The sequence below is a fragment of the Nyctereutes procyonoides genome, unplaced genomic scaffold (assembly GCF_905146905.1).
Source record: "Nyctereutes procyonoides isolate TBG_1078 unplaced genomic scaffold, NYPRO_anot_genome, whole genome shotgun sequence".
NCBI classification, from domain to species: domain Eukaryota; kingdom Metazoa; phylum Chordata; class Mammalia; order Carnivora; family Canidae; genus Nyctereutes; species Nyctereutes procyonoides.
In genome coordinates, this window is record NW_026575031.1 from 12,061,692 (window position 1) to 12,081,818 (window position 20,127).

Sequence of the window (20,127 nt, forward strand, 5' to 3'; positions counted from 1 at the left end):
ACTTTTCTGGTTTCTTATAACTATTCTCTCCCTCAGACCTAGAGTTGGAATGTCTCTCTCTGTTCCTAGACCCAGAGAATATCGTACATCCTTGTTTTACCTCTATACCATGTCTATATTTTGAGAAAAGTTTAATATTATTCATGGTGTCAGCTAGTTCCTATGAGGACCTTGACTTTTAAGTCTACACACTTTTTTTAAATTTTTTTTTCAATTTATTTATTTATGATAGTGAGAGAGAGAGAGAGAGAGAGAGAGAGAGAGAGAGAGAGAGGCAGAGACACAGGCAGAGGGAGAAGCAGGCTCCATGCACCAGGAGCCCGATATGGGATTCGATCCCGGGTCTCCAGGATCGCGCCCTGGGCCAAAGGCAGGCGCCAAACCGCTGCGCCACCCAGGGATCCCAAATCTACACACTTTTAAGTCTATACATAGCCAAACTATTCCTCGTGTGTGAATGTGGAAATCTAAGTTTTCATGCAGAACTTTGGTGTATGGATGCAAAACAACAAAAACAAAACAAAACAAAACAATAGATAGATGCTGTTGCTAAAATATCTGTGGGAATGTTACTTACAAAGGAATTTCCTTCTGAAAGTTGGTATAATTTAGAAATTCCAGTGATAACAAAGTTCTCAATGTATGTGTAGGTATGAATCATATTTTGTTCATCCTTTTCAGTATTTGGGGAATCCTTTCAATCAGAATGTCTTAAAATTAATAAATCATTAATCAAAGTAATGCACTCATGGAGTTAAAAAGTCAAATAGTGGTAGAAGGCATAAGAAAAAAAAAAAACAACACAATGAGGGGTGCCTGGGTGGCTCAGTCAGTTAAGCATCTGACTCATGATTTTGGTTCAAGTCACAATCTCATGGGTCATGGAGTTGAGCCCCTAGTTGGTAGGAAGTCTACTTGGGATTCTTTCCTTCTACCTCTGCCCCTTCTGCCCTTATGCTCTCTCTCTCTCAAAGATAAATATTTGAAAAGAAAAAAGAAAAAACAATGATCTTTTTTTCTATCCTATAATTTTTCCTTAACAATGACAAAGAATGGTTCATCATGCTCAAATTCCAAAGTATCAAGTTCCAAAAATTGAAAAATTTTCAATGTGGTTAATAAAGAGCAATTTTTAAGCAAAAAAAAAATACATTAATGCTGTTAACTTTTTATTATTTAGTAGGTTTTAAAGTCAATTTGTAAATTTGCATTGGTTTTATAATTGCATAAAGAGTCTTCATTCCAATATTTGCTAAATTCCTACAATGTGTAGGGTAATTCTTTGTTTATCACTAAATACCAAGTATATAGCACAAAAATCTTACGTTTATACTGCAAGTCCTATTGACAAATGTGTCTTCCCAAAATTTATATATTGAAACCTAATCCCCAAATGTGAGGATATTTGGAGGTGGGATCTTCGAGAAGTGATTAGGTCATGAGAATGGAGTCCTCATGAATGCAAAAGGACAGCCATCTATGAACCAGAAAGTGAGTCCTTACCAGGCACTGAACCTGCTGATGCCTTGATCTTGGACTTCCCAGCCTCCAGAACTGTGAGAAATAAATTTTGTTGTTTATAAGCCACTCAGTCTGTGGTATTCTTTTATTGCAGCCCTCACTGACAAAGACAATAAGTTTATATATATATATATATATATATATATATATATATATATATATATATATATATTTTTTTTTAATTGGAGTTCGATTTGCCAACCTATAGTATAATGCTATACTGAGCACCCAGTGCTCATCCCGTCAAGTGCCCCCCTCAGTGCCCATCACCCAGTCACCCCATACCCCCGCCTACCTCCCCTTCCACTACCCCTTGTTCATTTCCCAGAGTTAGGAGTCTCTCATGTTCCGTCACCCTCTCTGATATTTCCCACTCATTTTCTCTCCTTTCCCTTATAATCTCTTTTACTATTTTTTATATTCCCCATATGAGTGAAACCATATGGTGATTATTCTTCTGATTGACTTACTTCACTCAGCATCATACCCTCCAGTTATGAGGAAGACGTTTATTCTTAGCTAAAATCTTAGGCTATTTTTATGCATCAAACATACATTTAGCATACAAAGTATATATATAGGCATATTTACATATATAAACTAAGTTTAACACTGGGTGATTATAAAAGTATTTCCTGTTAATGGGATTTACTGAAGTTTGAGAAGCACTTTCATTCCTTACGCTTTCACAAGTACCTTCTTCAAATTTCTTGCATTTTCTCTACTGACTCAGAGAAGAACTTCAAAGATTCGCTAACATCCTTGTCTTATTCTAATTCGTCTTCTAGTCACCACTTTCCTCACTGATAAGATGAGAGGATACAGATTTACATCAGAAGAGATAAGGCCATAGGTGTCAGAGAAACATTCTCAGAGGCATAAAATTTAATTCTCTTGAGCATTAAATACCCTTTTAATACTTTTGTTTACTTATAAAGGGACAGAAGTATCTTCCTGACTGAAATGTCCATTGTTGCTCCCATAGATGACATGGCAATACATATGATCTTCTGCATTTGGGGAATACCAGTTCATACAGGAAACATGCCTGATTTTATTTCCTATCAGCAAGAACGAAGTTATGGGTAAGGACTGGGTTTTTGAAAGAGGTTACTATGATGATTGCTTCTATTCTACAGATTTGTTTGATCTAATTTCTTCCAGATTTTTTACCTCTAGATTCAAGAACAGAGGGAAAATCTTACCTGGTTGCCAGAGAGAACTCTCAACTTTCAACACAATGCTTTTGTCAAAGGAAAACAGAAAAGTGACAAATGCAGATACAAATGCAGAGTGTCCCTTTCTGATATCTCCCACACATTTCTTCTCCCTTCCCTTATATTCCCCTTCACTAGACAGAACATAAAGACTTCTAACTCTGGGAAATGAACTAGGGGTGGTGGAAGGGGAGGAGGGCGGGGGGTGGGGGTGAATGGGTGACGGGCACGGAGGGGGACACTTGACGGGATGAGCACTGGGTGTTATTCTGTATGTTGGTAAATTGAACACCAATAAAAATTAATTTATTAAAAAAAATAAATTTTAACTAAAAAAAATAAAAAAAAAACCCAAAAAAAAAAAACCAAAAAACAAATGCAGAGTGGATGAAACATAGCACACCATTCTTAAAATGGAAAGGACATCTACCAGTTACCTATTTTATATGCTCTCCTTTACTTCAGTGCCTAGAGTAGAAAAATAGATTGGGGACCTTTGGGAAGTGGGGTTCAGACTATAAGAATCCTTACTGGCTGTCCTATATAGAGTTAATGACTAATGTGGATGGAGACAGTGGCCAGCCTCCATTTCATCTTTGTATTGTCTGCCACAGTAGCATGAAATCTATTCTAGGCATCTGCAACTGGAGGCAAAACATGCCAATTATTTTTATTGATCTGAGGCCTTCATAGGTAGGACACCTTGCCAGGGCAGCATATGGAAATTTAGATAAGGAAATGATTGCAGAGACATGGAAAAGCTTCACAATTTGGAAAAGAACCTGTAGGCCTTTAAAAAACGAACAACCACTTGGTATTCCAGAGCTTAGGAGCGCCAAAGACGAATTATGCAGTCGCTGCAATGGAAATTGATTACTAAGCCTTCGATGAGTCACATGCCTTAGGAATTAAGTACTCCAATCTATTATTGTCAGTATCCTGATGGGTCAACCAGGCTGTGAATGGGAATTTGCATTAAATTGATTTGAGTGTTTTTTCTTGAACTAACATCACTCAATCAAGGGACACATTCAGACAGAGCTAGATAAGTCTGACTGAATTTGATTTGGAAAAGCAGAGTAGCAAGGGATTAGCAGGCAAAATTTAAAAGCACCATAAATCTGGCACTACGGGCTGGGCTAGGAAAGCGAGTGAGCAGTCTCTGTGCCACAATCAGGGTGTAGAGTCAAAGCAAATTTGCTTTGCAATTCTGTAGCACGTTGTTTGATACAGTCATGGATTACAAAAATCATAATCAGGTAACACAGAGGACTTTTTCCTAGAGAATTTCAGATCTGAAATTTAAATGACAGAGCATTTGCTACTTGTCCCACGATTGAGCCCGTATCTAATGTATATTTGCCATCTGATGATCTTCTGACCTCAGGTAGGTCACTCACTTTACATGTAAAGAAGCTTTGATGTAAAGAGGGTAAACAGACTAGATGACCTCAGGTCCACTAATGTCTAATGTTATATGATTGTGTGAACAGAAAAATATCAAGTGCCAAATTTTGCTCAGAATTTGATGTTTTTTTGTGGGCTAGATGATGGGATTATACCATTTACTCTGTCCTAGCACATAGATGTTGGTTTATGGAAGGTACGAGTCCTCAGGCTTGGAATGTTTTGAGATGGACTTGTGATGGGTACTAAAAGTTGGCAACGTTGGACTATCGAGTGAATAAACACCTATATCTCAGGAAGGAGTATCTCTTGATTCTTAGTAACAAACTATGAGTAAAGTAAATGAGTTCCTTTTATTTACTGCTAAGTACTCAGGTACACACACTAACAAGGATCCAGATATTTGCATGGAATGGTGGGGAAAGAGCATGTCAGATAGTCCTTTATAGTAGAGAAAAATGTGAATTCTCAGAGAATTTATAGTATCCTTGCACCTAAACCTGTTCTGAGTAACACCAAGGGGAAATTTTATTCCTTCATTTAAAAAACACATCTAACTTTGAAATATTGTAGTATTGTTTTTAGGTGGTTGAAAGACACTTAGAAGAATCATAACTCACTAATATTCATCTGTTCTAAGCACTAAGCTGAAAATTTGGTAAAGATGTAAGGTTCCTGGTTTATTGATCAAGCCGACTTGTGGGAGTAATAGCTGACCTCTTATCAGTGTTGAGAGTCTTTTCCATTTCCATCTTGTCTGTTCCCAGGGTTGCCATAGTAACATTATCAGAGTGTCCTTACTGTTGATTAATGCTTGCCAGAAGTCTGCGATGTATCTTAGAATGTACGTGTCTGTGTTGCCACTAGCCCCTTCCATGGCTCTTTCTGCCACTGCAAAGTACAGGAATCTGTAATACTCTGGGAGTCTTTAATCATTCTGGTGTTCATAGGATATGCATCTTTAATGTGTTAGGCTCTATCTTTGCTTGGTTCGATTAAAATACAGGAAGTACCTCATAAAGATTAATATCTTGAAAGTTACTTTGTCCCTCAAAGTTTACTCTTAAGCGGAAGTTGGTAAAGTTTTGCAGATAAGCCATTTGCACAGAAGTACTCATTGTTTGAATGTTATTTTGGAAGATATGGTAATCAATATTTTTTGCAGCATTGTGCATTGGGGTTGTTCAATCAAATTCCATTCAACTTGAACCACAGGTTCTGTTGAATTCTTGTTTAAACTAGTAGTCTAGCTGTTAATGTTGAAAATAGTACACCAAAGGTAAAATTACTGTATTACAATGCTCTAGTGAATGTATGGGGTATACTGAGCCCAAAATTGTGAAAATCTTGTAGAAGCCTGGCAAAAGAAGTTGAGAATCTACTTTTAGGATGTAAAAGTTTGGTCAGGAGGTGATTTTGAGGGGTGCTTAGGTGGCTCAGTCACTTAAGCATCTGTCTTCAGCTTAGGTCATGATCTCACGGTCCTGAGATTGATGTCCTGCTCCTTGCTTAGCAGAGAGCCTGCTTCTCCCTCTCCCTCTGCCCCTCCTTCTGCTTGTACTCTCACTCAAATAAATAAAATCTTTTTTTGAAAAAAGATAATTTTGAAGTAGCATTAAATGTGTATATAATCCTCACCTATTAAACTTATACAAAGGGCCTGGGAAAATAAACCTAGAGAGTGTCTTATTTGTGTGTGTCTAGTATAGAGAGGAGATAACCCTAGATTGTCAATACTCAGTGGGTCTGTGCAAGTTTTGAGGTGTCCCAGGAGTGTACAGAAGAGTTGTACTAAAGGGTAGGGATTAGAATAAAACCAAATAGCGAGGATCCATGAAGTGAAATATGGAAAGTAGATACGAAGCAACTCCACCAAACCTCTACTAAAATTGGGAGAAATGGAGTTAAGAGCTTAGCTAACATTTCGTCAGCCACTAGGGGGCCTCAGTTGAATGTATGATTTGTATCTAAAGGCCCTTCTCCCTCATTCTGGGCTCTGATCCTTCCCCTCCCCCATCTCCTGGCCCAAGAGAGAAGATTAACAGCTGGTCAGTGTTTATACAGATGTCACGGTCTGACTTTCCAGTTGTATCCATAGTGACCTTCAAAGAGGACAGAAATAGGTGAGAACACAAGCTTGTTTTTGTGGTACCTCCAGCTTAAGAGGGACAGTATTTCTGAACAGTAAAACCCTATAGGCTACCTTTAACTGAGGTGCTGTGATGTGAAAATAAATAAAATTTACAAAAGAATAAATCTATGTTTATATTTTTACCACTAACTTCATGGAAAATAAAGATACTTGATAACCTAAAATTCAGCAAAAATAAGTCAATACAATATTATAGTCTAGGTTCTAGAATATATAACCATACCCATATTACAGGCATTGGGTTATGTCTGGCATAACTATTATAAAACATCAAGCTATTCAGAGATTTTCCTCTGAGGTGTTTAAGCCTTTCTTTACCATGCCCCTCTCAGGCTAGGGATGCAGTAGTTGTCCATTCATAGTCAAAAATGGGCAACAAGTCCCATGAAGTGCCTACCCCCTCCTAATGATCAAGGTCAATTTCCCCTACCAGGACTGAGACTCTTTTCTTTGCTTGCTAATTCCTATTAACGAGGGAGCCAAAGTGCTAATAAGCCAACTGTAGCTTACAATTCAATAGGATGCTTACTACATACTCTGTGAAAGTGTTAGCCCTTTGGGCACCAGGACTTTTTCATGTTGTGATTTTTTCAGGAGATGCAGAGAAAAGAGATGTAAATTAAGGCCCCCAGTGAGTCACTGGGAGTTAGGGTAAGTGGCTATGATGAGAGTTATTACTTGATTGGGCTTTTGGTAGTCTATCGTCATCCCCAAAGACCTGTCTGGTTTTTGTAGGGACCAGATGGAGAATTATATAAGGATATAATGATAATCACCATCCTTGTATCCTTGAAATCTTTAAAGGTAACACTAATATCCACTATCCCTCGTCCCTCAAGTTTAGTGTGATATTATTTGTGACTTACTGTTTTGGCCATCAGTGGGGCAATTTTAGAAGTTTCCATTTATCTTGGGATTAAAAGTTTCATAGTAGGGAAGGGCATATTCCAATATGGGAATTACACTTTGTCAAACATGGTAATTTCAATCATACTTTCTGGAAATGAAGAAATGACCACAGTATGGTTCTTCAGATCAAGCTGACCTATTATAAATTGGACTTTAGCCTGGACTTCATTTATTATTTGGCACTAATATGCCTCCACTCTAACAGGGACCATCATACTGCTTTGAGTTGTCAGGTTTCATGATCAGTTCACACCCATTTGCCAATAATCCTCAAAATATTTGGGAATTCTCTTTTCTCAATATATAGATTCCAGAAGTAAATGACCAAAGACCCTCTGGGGAAAGGAATGATTACCATAATACTTGCTGTACCTTTGTAAGATCCTTTATGCTGGAAATTTGGCCACTTCAAAAAATGAGAGCCAAGTTTGAAAAGTGGTTCAGGACCAGATACTGCACAATGGATTGTGCCTCTTTAATGGGTGTCATCTCAGCCTCCTTGTCATCTGTTGTTTTCCTTTTTGGTACAAATTGAAAAGTATCCTTATTGGCTGCCCATCTATCTTGCTTCTGGGTTACCACGTTCCATTAACTATCACATTTTTCTGTGGGTTAGGTCCCTTTGTTACTCCAATCTTGCCACTCATTATGATCATTGTGACCCTTTGGTTTGGCTTCTGATAATTAGGGTTTTATCACCTCCATTACCATAAGTGAGTCAAGTTATATAACAACTTTTCCAAATATTATCACTGATCTATATAGTAAAACTATGATTTAATATCTTAGTGAGGCTAGTGCTCTTATCAATAGCATATTCCTGCTGGCTTTGGAAAATGGTATTTGTAATGGGCTTTCATGTAGAACATAATCAGCTGGTAGGTCTTCCAACAGGATATAGTATGGCTATTCTAGCATGATTGCTTCCCTAAGCAATTTTTTTTTAAATTGAAGTTTAGTTGACATACAATGCTATATTAGTTTCAGGTGTACACATAGTGATTTGTCAATTATATATATTATTCAGCACGCACCATGGTACGTGTAGTCACCATGTGCACCATACAATGTTACTACAATATTATGAACTATTTTCTCTGTGATGTACTTTTCATCTTTGTGACTTACTTATAACTGGAAGGATTTTTGTTTACCTCTTAATCTCCTTATTTCACCCATTGCCCCACCCACTTCCCCTTTGACAACTATCAGTTTGTTTTATATATTTAATCTTTTTGTTTACTTTGGTTTTTTTTTTTTTTTTTTGGATTCCACTTATAAGAAAATCATATGGTATTTGTCTTTCCCTGTCTGACTTATTTCACATAGAATAATACCCTCTAGGTCAATCCACGTTGGTACAAATAGCAGGATCTCATTCTTTTTGATGACTGAATAATAACATTCCATTGTGTGTGTTTGTGATACATATACCACATCTTTATCTATTTGTCTATTGATAAACACATGGGTCGCTTCCATAATTTGGCTATTGTGAATAATGCTGCAATGAACAAGGGGTTCATAATATATTTCAAATTAGTGTTTTCATTTCTTTTTTTAAATAATACATTTATTTTTTATTGGTGTTCAATTTGCCAACATACAGAATAACACCCAGTGCTCATCCCGTCAATGCCCACCTCAGGGCCCGCCACCCAGTCACCCCAACCCCCCGCCCTCCTCCCCTTTCACCACCCTTAGTTCGTTTCCCAGAGTTAGGAGTGTTTTCATTTCTTTGTTAAATACCTAGTAGTAGAATTACTGGGTAATATGATAATCACATTTTTTTTGAGGAAACTCCATATAATTTTCCATAGTGGCAGCAACAGTTTGCATTCGTACCAACAGTGCATGAGGGTTCCCTTTTCTCCATATCCTTGTCAACACAAGTTATTTCTTATATTTCTGATACTAGTCATTATGAATGGTGTGAGGCAGTATCTCATTGGAGTTTTAATTTGCATTTTCCTGATGGTTAGTGATGTTGAGCATTGTTTTTTTTTTCAGTTTTGATTTAAATTCCATTTAGTTAACATACAATGTAATACTAGTTTCAGGTATATGGTATAGTGATTCAGACTTTCATATAACATGCTGTCCTCATTATAAGATATTTTTCATGTGTCTATTGGCCATTTGTCTATCTTCTTGGGGGAAAAGGACTTAGATCCTGTGCCCATTTTTAAAGTGGATTTTTTCTCTTTTTTTAATTTAAATTCAATTAGCCAACATACAGTATATCATTAGTTTCAGATACAGTTTTTAATCATCAGTTGTATATAACTGGGTGATTGGTGGACATTAAGGAGGGCACATGATGTGATGAGCACTGGATATTATATACAACTAAAGTGGATTTTTGTGTGTGTATATGAGTGTTGAGTTGTAGGGGTCCTTTATATGTTTTGGATATTAATTCCTTATCAATTATATTATATCCCCTCCCATTCAGTAGGTTTCTTTTGCTGTGCAAAAGCTTTTTATTTTTGGTGTAATCTTTTTTTTTAATAGTTTATTTTTGCCTTTTTCTCCCTTGTCTGAGGGGACAGATCCATAAATATGTTGCTAAGGCCACTGTTCAAGAGATTAGTGCCTATGTATTCTTTTAGGAGTTTTTTTTTTTTTTTAAGGATTTTATTTGTTATTCATGAGAGACACAGAGAGAGAGGCAGAGACTCAGGTAGATGGAGAAGCAGGCTCCTTGTGGGGAGCCCGATGTGAGATTTGGTCCCAGGACCCCAGGATTGTGACCTGAGACAAAGGCAGATGCTCAACTACTGAGCCACCCAGGTATCCCTTTTTTAGGATTTTTATGATTTCAGGTCTCACATTAGATTTTTAATCCATTTTGAGTTTATTCTTCTGTACAGAATAAGAAAGTCTCATTCCATTCTTTCATGTAGTTTTCCAGTTTTTCCACTACCATTTATTGAAGAGACTGTTTTTTTTTTTTGAGACTGTTTTTTCTGATTGCATACTCTTGCCTCCTTTATCATAGATAAATTGACCATATAACTATTAGTTTATTCCTGGGCTATCCTTTTCCATTGATCTATGTACCTATTTTTGTGTCATTACCACACTGTTTTGATTTCTGTTGCCTTGTAATATATCTTGAAATGTGAGATTGTGATGACTCCAGCTTTGTTCCTCTTTTTCGAGACTGCTTTGGCTACTTGAGGTTTTTTATGGTTCTGTATGTGTTTTAGGATTTTTTATTTTTTGGTGGATTTTCTCTATATAGTATCTTGCCATCTGCAAATAGTGATAGTTTTACTTCTTCCTTACCAATTTGGATAATTTTTATTTCTTTTTCTTATCTGATCATTGTGGCTAGGACTTCCAGTACTATGTTGAATAAAAGTAATGAGAATGGACATCTTTTTCTTATTCCTAATCCTAGAGGAGAAGCTTTCAGTTTTTCACCATTAAATATGATATTGGCTGTGGATTTTTCATAAATAAGTTTTATTATGTTGAGATATGTACCTTCTAAATCCACTTTGTGGAGAGCTTTTATCATGAATAGTATTGCATTTTGTTGAATGCTTTTTCTGTATTTATTGAGATGATAATATGGTTTTATCCTTCCACTTGTTAGTGTGATATAGTACAATGACTGATTTAATGGTTATCAAACTGCTCTTGCATCCCTGGGGAAAAAAATCCCACTTAATGTGGTGAGCGTTTTTCTTACGTGTTTGTGCTAATACTTTGTTGTGTATTTTTGCATGTTCATCAGAGATTTTGGCCTGTTGCTTTTATTTTCTGTAATGTCTTTGTCTGGTTTTTGTATCAGGGTAATTCTGGCCTTGGAGAATGAATTTAGAAGTTTTCTTCCATCTTCTAGTTTTTGGAATAATTTGAGAAGAAAAGGTATTAATTGCTCTTCTTTAATTGCTTGGTAGAATTCACCTATGAAGCCTTCTGATCCCGGACTCTTGTTTGTTGTTATTTTTAAAATTACTGATTCAATTTTGTTACTGGTAGTTGGTCTCTTGAAATTTTCTATTTCTTCTTGATTCAATTTTGGAAGATTGCATGTGTCAGGAATTTATCCATTTCTTCTAGGTTGCCTAATTTGTTGCATATAATTTTTCATAATATTCTCTTAAAATTCTTTGTATTTGTGTGGTTATTTCTCCTTCATTTCTGATTTTATTTCAGTGCCTCATTTTTTTTGATGAGTTTGGCTAAAGGTTTATCAATTTTATTTATCTTTTCAAGGAACCACCTCTTGGTGTCATTTATCCACCCCCCGCCCTTTTTTTTTTTTTTTGTCTTTATTTCATCTCTGACCTTTATTTCATCCCTTTTACTAACTTTGGGCTTTGTTTATTCTTTGTCTCTTAGTTCCTTTATTTTTATTTATTTTTTAAAGATTTTATTTATTCAAGAGAGAGAAAGAGAGAGACAGGCAGAGACACAGGCAGAGAGAGAAGCAGGCTCCATGCAGGGAGCCCTACGTGGGACTTGATCCCAGGACTCCAGGATCACGCCCTGGGCCGAAGGCAGGTGTTCAATCGCTGAGCCACCCATGCGTCCCATCTCCTAGTTCCTTTAGGTGTAAGTTTAGCTTGAGATTTTTCTTGTTTCTTGAAGTTAACGTGTATTGCTATAAATTTCATCCTAGAAATGCTTTTGCTGCAATCCAAAGATTTTGGACCATTGTTTTCACTTTCATTTGTCTCCATGTAATTTTTTATTTTCTATTTTATTTCCTTGCTGACCCACTATTTAGTAGCATCGGGAGTGTTAGAACTGTCTTTCTCAAGCATCCAGCTATTTAGGCTGGCAGAAGAAAAATAAAATGGCAACCACCAACACTTTTGTGCCTAGAGAAATTTCCTGCAGGTCCCTGCCCCTTCAGTACATGTTCTAAGATTAGTCAATAAATTTCCTTACATATACCTTAAGCACTTTTCAAGATTCTGGTTCTATGTCCTTTGGCTGAGTTATTTAGCATGCTGGCTCTTTAAGGGCATAAACTTTGCTTCCTGTCACCCTGTCTCTCCCAGAGTTAAGCCCAGCTGATTTTCAAAGCCAGATATTATGGGGATTTGTCTTTGTAGTGTCCAGGTTCAGGGATGCCTAATGTGGAGTCTAATCCTCTTGCTCCTCTGTGCTTGTGATGTCCTCCTATTTGCGATTAGTTGCACAGATGCTTTGGTTCCTGACTCTGTCTCTGCCCCTTTTACCTTTCTTGATGTTATCTTTTCTCTGACTCACTGTGGAAAATCTATTCTTCCAGGCTTCGGGTCCTTTTCAGAGTTGGTTGCATATGTATAATTGTTGCTTCAATGTGTCTGTGGGATGAGGTGAGTTTAGGATTCTTCTACTTTTGCCATCTCCCCTGTAACAATCACCAGACATTCATTTATTTTTCTGTGCTTGGAGAATATGAAATTGTGTGGAAATGTGTCCCTCTGAACCACCTCTCTCATTAGTAACAAGGGGGCAAGAATGCTCTGGCATTTCCTGCTTTCTCCTTACCTTTTGGAAGGCAAAAGTGCACAGGGATCTGCTGTGTACTTGTCCTTCCTTAAGCCTTATTTATTTATTTATTTATTTATTTATTTATTTATTTAGTCACAGAGAGAGAGAGAGAGAGAGAGGCAGAGACACAGGCAGAGGGAGAAGCAGGCTCCATGCACCGGGAGCCCGACGTGGGATTCGATCCTGGATCTCCAGGATTGCGCCCTGGGCCAAAGGCAGGCGCCAAACCGCTGCGCCACTCAGGGATCCCCCTTAAGCCTTTTAATTCCTTTCTCCACATCTTCCATGGAAGTTCTTGCATTTTAACCTCTTCAGCCTAAGCCATTCTTTTTTCCATAATTTTAGGAGTCATTGTAGAAACATGTTCACCCCATTTCCTGGAATTCTTGCTAGGGTGTATGTATTTCAGGAGAGCACTCTCAAGTCAATATCTTTCTTAACTAATTTTAACACTCTAGAGATGAAGAATTTTTTTACTTGGGAGTATTCTGGTCCCCTTGATCAAGCACATTCGTAATATAACCCCATGTGTACTCCTCTGATTCCTGCTCATACTCACTGGCTGTGCTTTGCAGCTTTTTGTGTAATAATCCTTTTCTTCCCTCTTCAAGCATATCTTCATCTGGGCCATGCTGCTAGCTTTAACAACTGGACTACCACCTTGTGCTAGGGTCTATGTGTTCCATGTGCTACCAGTAATGGGGTCCTCATTGCCTGCCAGGCAGTCTATAGTGATTCAGCTACAAAGTCCCATCTTGTTATCTGCTTACTGTTTCTACTACTGACTCTCCTAGGTTTGGTTCTCCAAAAGCAAATGTTAGGATGAAGTTTGGGGTATAGTTATTAGGAATCAGTATCTGTGAAAGACAAAGGAAAGAAGCAGGGTTAGAAGCAGAAGTAAAAATTCTATGTAGACTCAACAGACCTCTGACTAACCTGGCAGAGAGTTCTGAAGCAACTACTGCCCATCTGAGTTGTCATAACTCAGAGTAGAGTTTTTATACTTCTCCTTTACTCAGTCCCCAATGTGGGCACTCTGGAGATAAGAATGGCCTTAGGAAAGGTGTCTCTTTGCTCTTCAGGCAGACTTTGAAGGGTTTGACATCTGGAGGCTGTTTGCATTATTTACTATGGTTGGTAGACATGGAAAAGGACACTTTCTTTCAAAGAAAGACTTGCTGCCAGGTTGCAGTCAGCAAACAACCATGTTTTATACAAGCAGTTTCTTTTGAGAAGCTAAGGTCAAGAGTCACATGGTAAAAGGCAATGTTGAAGAAAAGGGATTGTCTTCCTAGATGAAATGTGATGGAACACTAAGATCAGTAGGTTTAGTAAAGTAACTAGGGTCAAGTCTGACTTGACTCCATCCTAGTTCAACTATTGTTTCCAATATGTCCTTCCCCATTTATATTTGAAGGAATGAGTACAAAAATACCAGCTGGCCTGCCCAGAAATCAAGCTCACAAATGCTGTCTATTTATGTCACTTGAAGTGCTCCATAAAAAAGACCAACCAGTCAGTACATGGGAACTGGGAGGAAGTATTGGTCAGTGTCAATACTTTATCAGCCCAGCAGTCTTACAGGGACAAAAGAAGTGGGTTTCCATTCCTTTCTTCTACTCACACTCATATCTAGAACCCTGCACATAGTGGTTTCCTCTTGATATTGATGGAAATCTGGGGGCTGGAAACCATGCAACTTTCTCTGATAATAATTGATAACAATCAGTTCTAGGGTTATAATACTTCCTGGGGTATAATATAATAAGAGTTTGTTGTGTAGCATGGGAAGCCTTGGTATTTCTACATGAAAATGTATATATTTTATGAAAGAAAAATCTCTGCAAAAGCTTATGTTCCAGATGGTTTCATTTTCTGTGAAGAAGGCTACCTTATACAGCAAATCTATGAAACTATGTACTAAACACTACTTCATTTTTGTAAAAAAAATTGTTTAAAAAATTTACATAAATGCTCTATTGTGTATCTTCTAGAATGTGCATGCTCCAGTCTCTTTTCTCCCATTTAATTTTTAAAGATTGTCCATGCTCATATACACAGTATATGAGTGGGCATCTGTGTGCATGTTTATGTGTGTATATATATATATGTGTGTGTCTGTATAACATAAACACATACATATATCTGCTGAGAAATATGCTATTGATTGTAGCCTAGTTTATTCATTTTTAAAATTGATATTGCATTTATTCCTATTTTTCACTATTATAAATTTTGATGCAATAAACATTGTACATGTCTGATACACATGAAATTCTCTAGAGAATATTCCTAGAAGCATACATACATATACCCTTTAATTTATAAATTTTGGGGAAGAAATTTGGCAACATTTTTTAAGAGGCTGTGCCAATTTATAGTTCTAAGTGTAGTCTGTAACAAAATCCAGAAATTACAACTCAGTTTTGTCAGTCTGATCAGTGTCTATCTTAAGGTAAATTTATTTTGAATTTCTCTGATAATCACTGGGGTTGATAATGTCTTGTGACCATTGGCCATTTTGATTTTCTCATGAATTTTTCTCATTGTTTTTGCCCATTTTCCTACTGGTTGGCTTTTCTTGCTAATTTCTAGGAATTCTTCAGTAATGCTGAATATAATCCTTTGCTGTTTTTGTTGTATGTTTTCTTAATCTGTGGCTTGTTTTACATATAAGGTAATTATATTTGTCACATAAAAAAACAAATGGTTTAAACAATATTTTTTAAATTAGTTTTGTTTGTTTGATTAAGAAATCCCTTCCTATTGGGAGTTCATCAAAACACTCCCCTATATTTTCTTTCAGTTTTGTAAATTTCCTTTTCACATCCAAATCTCATGGAAGACTATTTCTTAAAGAAAATTGTATACATCTCAAAAGTTATCTTTATGCTACATAGCAAGGATTTGGCATTTTTTGAATGGTTCTTCTCCAATAATTAGCAATGCCACCTCTGTCAGGTATTAGACATTTGGGGCCCTCTTCTGTGCATTATGTTCAGTGCAATTGGTCTGTTTATCACAACCCGCTGTGTCTTCTCTCTACCAATACACATACTTTACAGTAAGATCAATAGATTGGAATTTTTCTTTGTTGGCCAACCTTATTTCTAAGTCTTGACAAAGATCAAAAGAACTGCAAAAGTAAATTTATAAGATACAGAGATTTTAAACACCCTATAGGTTAGAGTGTTTATTTTATTCATAAATATTTCAGTGCATTTCCAAGGACTGATTTATTAGATTTGCTTCAAAATAATATGGTAATAGGGAAGTGGGATATAGATGAAACAAAATTGGCTCCGAGTTAATAAATGAGGCTGCATGATGAGTACATGTGGCTTTATTAAATATAAAAGTAGACAAAATAATAAAAGCTCTTTTATACTTATTGCAGAAAATTTCATTGACTTCTTATTTAATTGCATTGAAGTCTGAGACCATGGTCTGCATATCAATTTTTTGGAAACAAAAAGAGACTTTATATATACTTCTACATCATACTGTACATCACAAATATATATAAATCAAATTTTATAAATGGTCTATTTTTGTTAGCTGCAGGGTTTTCCTAGACATGTTTACTGAAATAAACTTAATAGTTAAAATTTTCTCTATACTTTTTAATTTAGAGTATTCTTTTTATTATTTATTTATTTATTCATGAGAGACAGAGAGAAAGAGAGAGAGAGAGGCAGAGACACAGGCAGAGGGAGAAGCAGGCTCCATGCAGGATGCCTGACGTGGGACTCGATCCCCGGTTTCCAGGCAGTGCTAAACTGCTGAGCCACCCGGGCTGCCCAAATTTTCTCTATACTTACCAATTAATTTATCAATGTGGAAGAATTATAATAGAAAAATAAGGAAAAATTGAAAAATCTATAATCATAATATAATCTGCCAGTTCTTACCTTATATTGAGGCTATGTTCATCGCACATACAAGTTCATGGTACATTTTCTATCAGTAAAAATGTATTGTTAGGGATAAACACCTCATATTAATATATGACAACTCAGTCATATATTTTGACATTAGCAATATTTTAATATTTGATAATTGTGTCTCTTCTATTAATTTATTTTCAAACTGTGGTGCTAATCAACCAATAACCACTTTTTAAAAAGCCAGTCAGATTTTTTTTCCTTTGTCTTGTGTATCTGATTGATACTAGTTTTTTTTCCTTGAAGTAAGATGGTATATAACATTATATTAGTTTCTGGTGTACAACATTATATTTGGATTTTTGTATACACTACAAAGTGATCACCATAAGAAGTCTGGTCATCATCTGCCACCATACAATTGACCCACTTCACTTCATTCACCTTCAACAACTACAAATCTGTTCTTTATGAGTTTTATTTGTTCATTTGTGTTATTGTTCAGATTTCACAAAAGTGAAATTATACTGGATTTTTCTCTGACTTCTATAATAATGTCAAGCTGCATCTGTGTTGTCACAAATGGCAAGCTTTCCATCTTTTTATGGCTAAGTAGTATTCCATTTATAGACACACATATCTCACATTTTCCTTAACCTCTCTATTACATATGTAACCTATGTATTAATGCATATGTAGGTTATCTCCATATCTTGGCTATTATAAATAATGCTGCAACGAATATAGGGCTGTGTATATCTTTTTCAATCAGTCTTTTCATTTTCATCAGATAAATACCCAGAAGTGGAATTGCTGATAGTTCTATTTTTAATTTTTGGGGGAAGCTATTTTCCACAGTGGCTATAGCAACTTACATTCCCACCAATGGTGTACAGTGTTTCCCTGACAATTAGTGATATTGAGCATCTTTTCATTTGCTCATTGGCCTTATGTGTGTCATTTTTGGAAAAATATTTAGATCTTCTGCCCATTTTTTTCTGCCCATTTTTTAATTAGATTTTTTATTAAGGTCTTCATATACTTTAGTTATTAATCCATCAGAAATATGATTTGCAAGTATCTTTTTCCATTCATTAGGTTGCCTTCCCATTTTGTTAATGGTTTCTTTGCTATTCAGAAACTTTTTATTGTGGTGTAGTCCTAATTCTCTATTTTTCCTTTTGTTGTGTTTGCTTTTGTTGCTTTTGCTTTTAGAGTCATATACAAAAATTCAATGCCAAGACTGATGTCAAGGAACTTACTGCCTATGTTTCCTAAGAAGTTGCATGATTTCAGGTTTTACATTCAAGTCTTTAGTCTATTTCGAGTCCATTTTTGTGTTTGGTGTAAGATAGTGGTCTAATGTTCTTCTTTTGCATGTGACCATTTTTTTTCCAGTACCATTTATTGAAGAGACTGTTCTTTGTCCATTGTATATTCTTGGCTCCTATGTCAGATATTAATTGATCATCTATATGTGGGTTTATTTCTGGGCTCTCTATTCTGTTCCATTGATTTACATGTCTTTAAGGCCAATATCATAGTGTTTTGATTACTATAGCTTTGAATAGTTTGAAATCAGGAAACATGATACCTTCAGCTTTTTTTTTTCTTTTTCAAAATTTCTTTTGCTATCTGGGGTCTTTTCTGGTTCCATGCGAATTTTAGAATTTTTCTTCTACTTCTGTGAAAAATACTATTGGAATTTTGATAGGGATGACATTGAATCTGTAAATCGCTTTAGATAGTGTGGACATTTTAACAATACTAGTCAATACTAGTTCTTTCAATCCATAAAAGAATATCTATTTGTTTTTGTGGTCATCAATATCTTATGGCTTTCACTATACAGACCTTTCACCTTCTTGGTTAAATTTATTCCTAAGTATTATTTTCTTTTTAACATTATTTTGTTTTGTTAAGGGGAGGGTTGAAGGAGAGGGAGAAGCTGACTTCCTGCTGAGCAGGGAGCCCAATGTGGGACTTGGTCTCAGGACCCTGGGATCACGACCTGAGCCAAAAGCATACACTTAACTGACTGAGCCACCCAGGTGCCCCAATACTATTGTTAATGGGATTGTTTTCTTTTCTCTTTCTGATAGTTTGTTATTACGGTATAGAAATGCAACAGATTGCTGTATATTGATTTTGTATCCTGCAACTTGAATGAATTCATTTATTCTAACAGTTTTTGTGCAAAGTCTTTAGGGTTTTTAATATACAGTATCATCTTATGTGCAAGACATAACAGTTTTAGTTCCGCCTCCCAACTTTTATGTCTTTTATTTATTTTTCTGGTCTAATTGCTATGGACAGGACTTCCAGTACTATGTAAACAAAAATGGAGATGTGGGCATCCTTCTCTTATTTCTTTTCCCAGAGAAAAATATTTCAGCGTTTTGTGGTTGAGAATGATAACTGTGGGCTTGTCACATATAGCTTTTATTATGTTGAGGTACCTTCTATCCCACTTTGAGAGTTTTATTATAAATGGGTGTTGTATTTTGTCAAATGATTTTTCTCCATCTATTGAAATGACCATATGATTTTTATCCTTCATTTTATTAATGTGATATGTCATGTTGATTTATTTTTTGGATTTTGGATCATTCTTGCATCCCTGGAATTAATCCAATTTGAGCAGGGTGTGCAATTCTTTTAATGTATTATTAGTTTCAGCTTGCTAATTTTTGTTGGTAATTGTTGAATATGTTCCATAGGAATATTGGCCTGTAATTCTCTTGGTTTGTGCTGTTCTTGTCTGGTTTTTGTATCAAGATCATGCTGGCCTCATAAAATGAGTTTGGAAGCATTTCCTTCTGTGCAATCTTTCAAAGAGTCTGAGAAGGATAGGTATTACATCTTTGAATGCTTTTACCCGTGAAACCATCTGGTCCTGGACTTGTTTAAGAAGGGTGTAAGGGGGAGTATTTTTAAATTACCAATGCAATATCCTTATTAAAATCATCCAAGTTTTCTTTCTTAATGATTCATTCTTGGAAGATTGTATGTTCTTAGGAATTTATTTCTTTTAGTTGTCCAATTTGTTGGTGTATAATTACTCAGAAAGGTTTCTTCTGACCCTTTGTGTTTCTGTGGTCAGTTGTAACTTCTCCTTTTATTTTATTTGAACCTTATTTTTCCTTGCTGAGTCTACCTAAAGGTTTGTCAATTTTATTTGTGTTTTCAAAGAACCAGCTCTTAATTTCATTTGATCTTTTCTAATTTTTTAGTCTCTATTTTTAATCTGATATTTATGATTTCTGCCCTACTAACTTTGAGCTGCACTTGTTCTTTCTCTAGTTCCTTTAGGAGTAAAGTTAGTTTGAGGCTTCTCTCATGTATTGAGGTAGCCCTGTATTTTTATGAGCTTCCCTCTTAGAACTGCTCTTACTGCATTCTATAAATTTTGAATGTTGTATTTCCATTTTATTTTGTCTCATTTTTTGATTTCCTCTTTGATTTCTTTAATGACCCATTGTTTAGTACCATATTATTTAATCTCCACGTTTGTGACTTTTCCAGCTTTTTTTTTTTT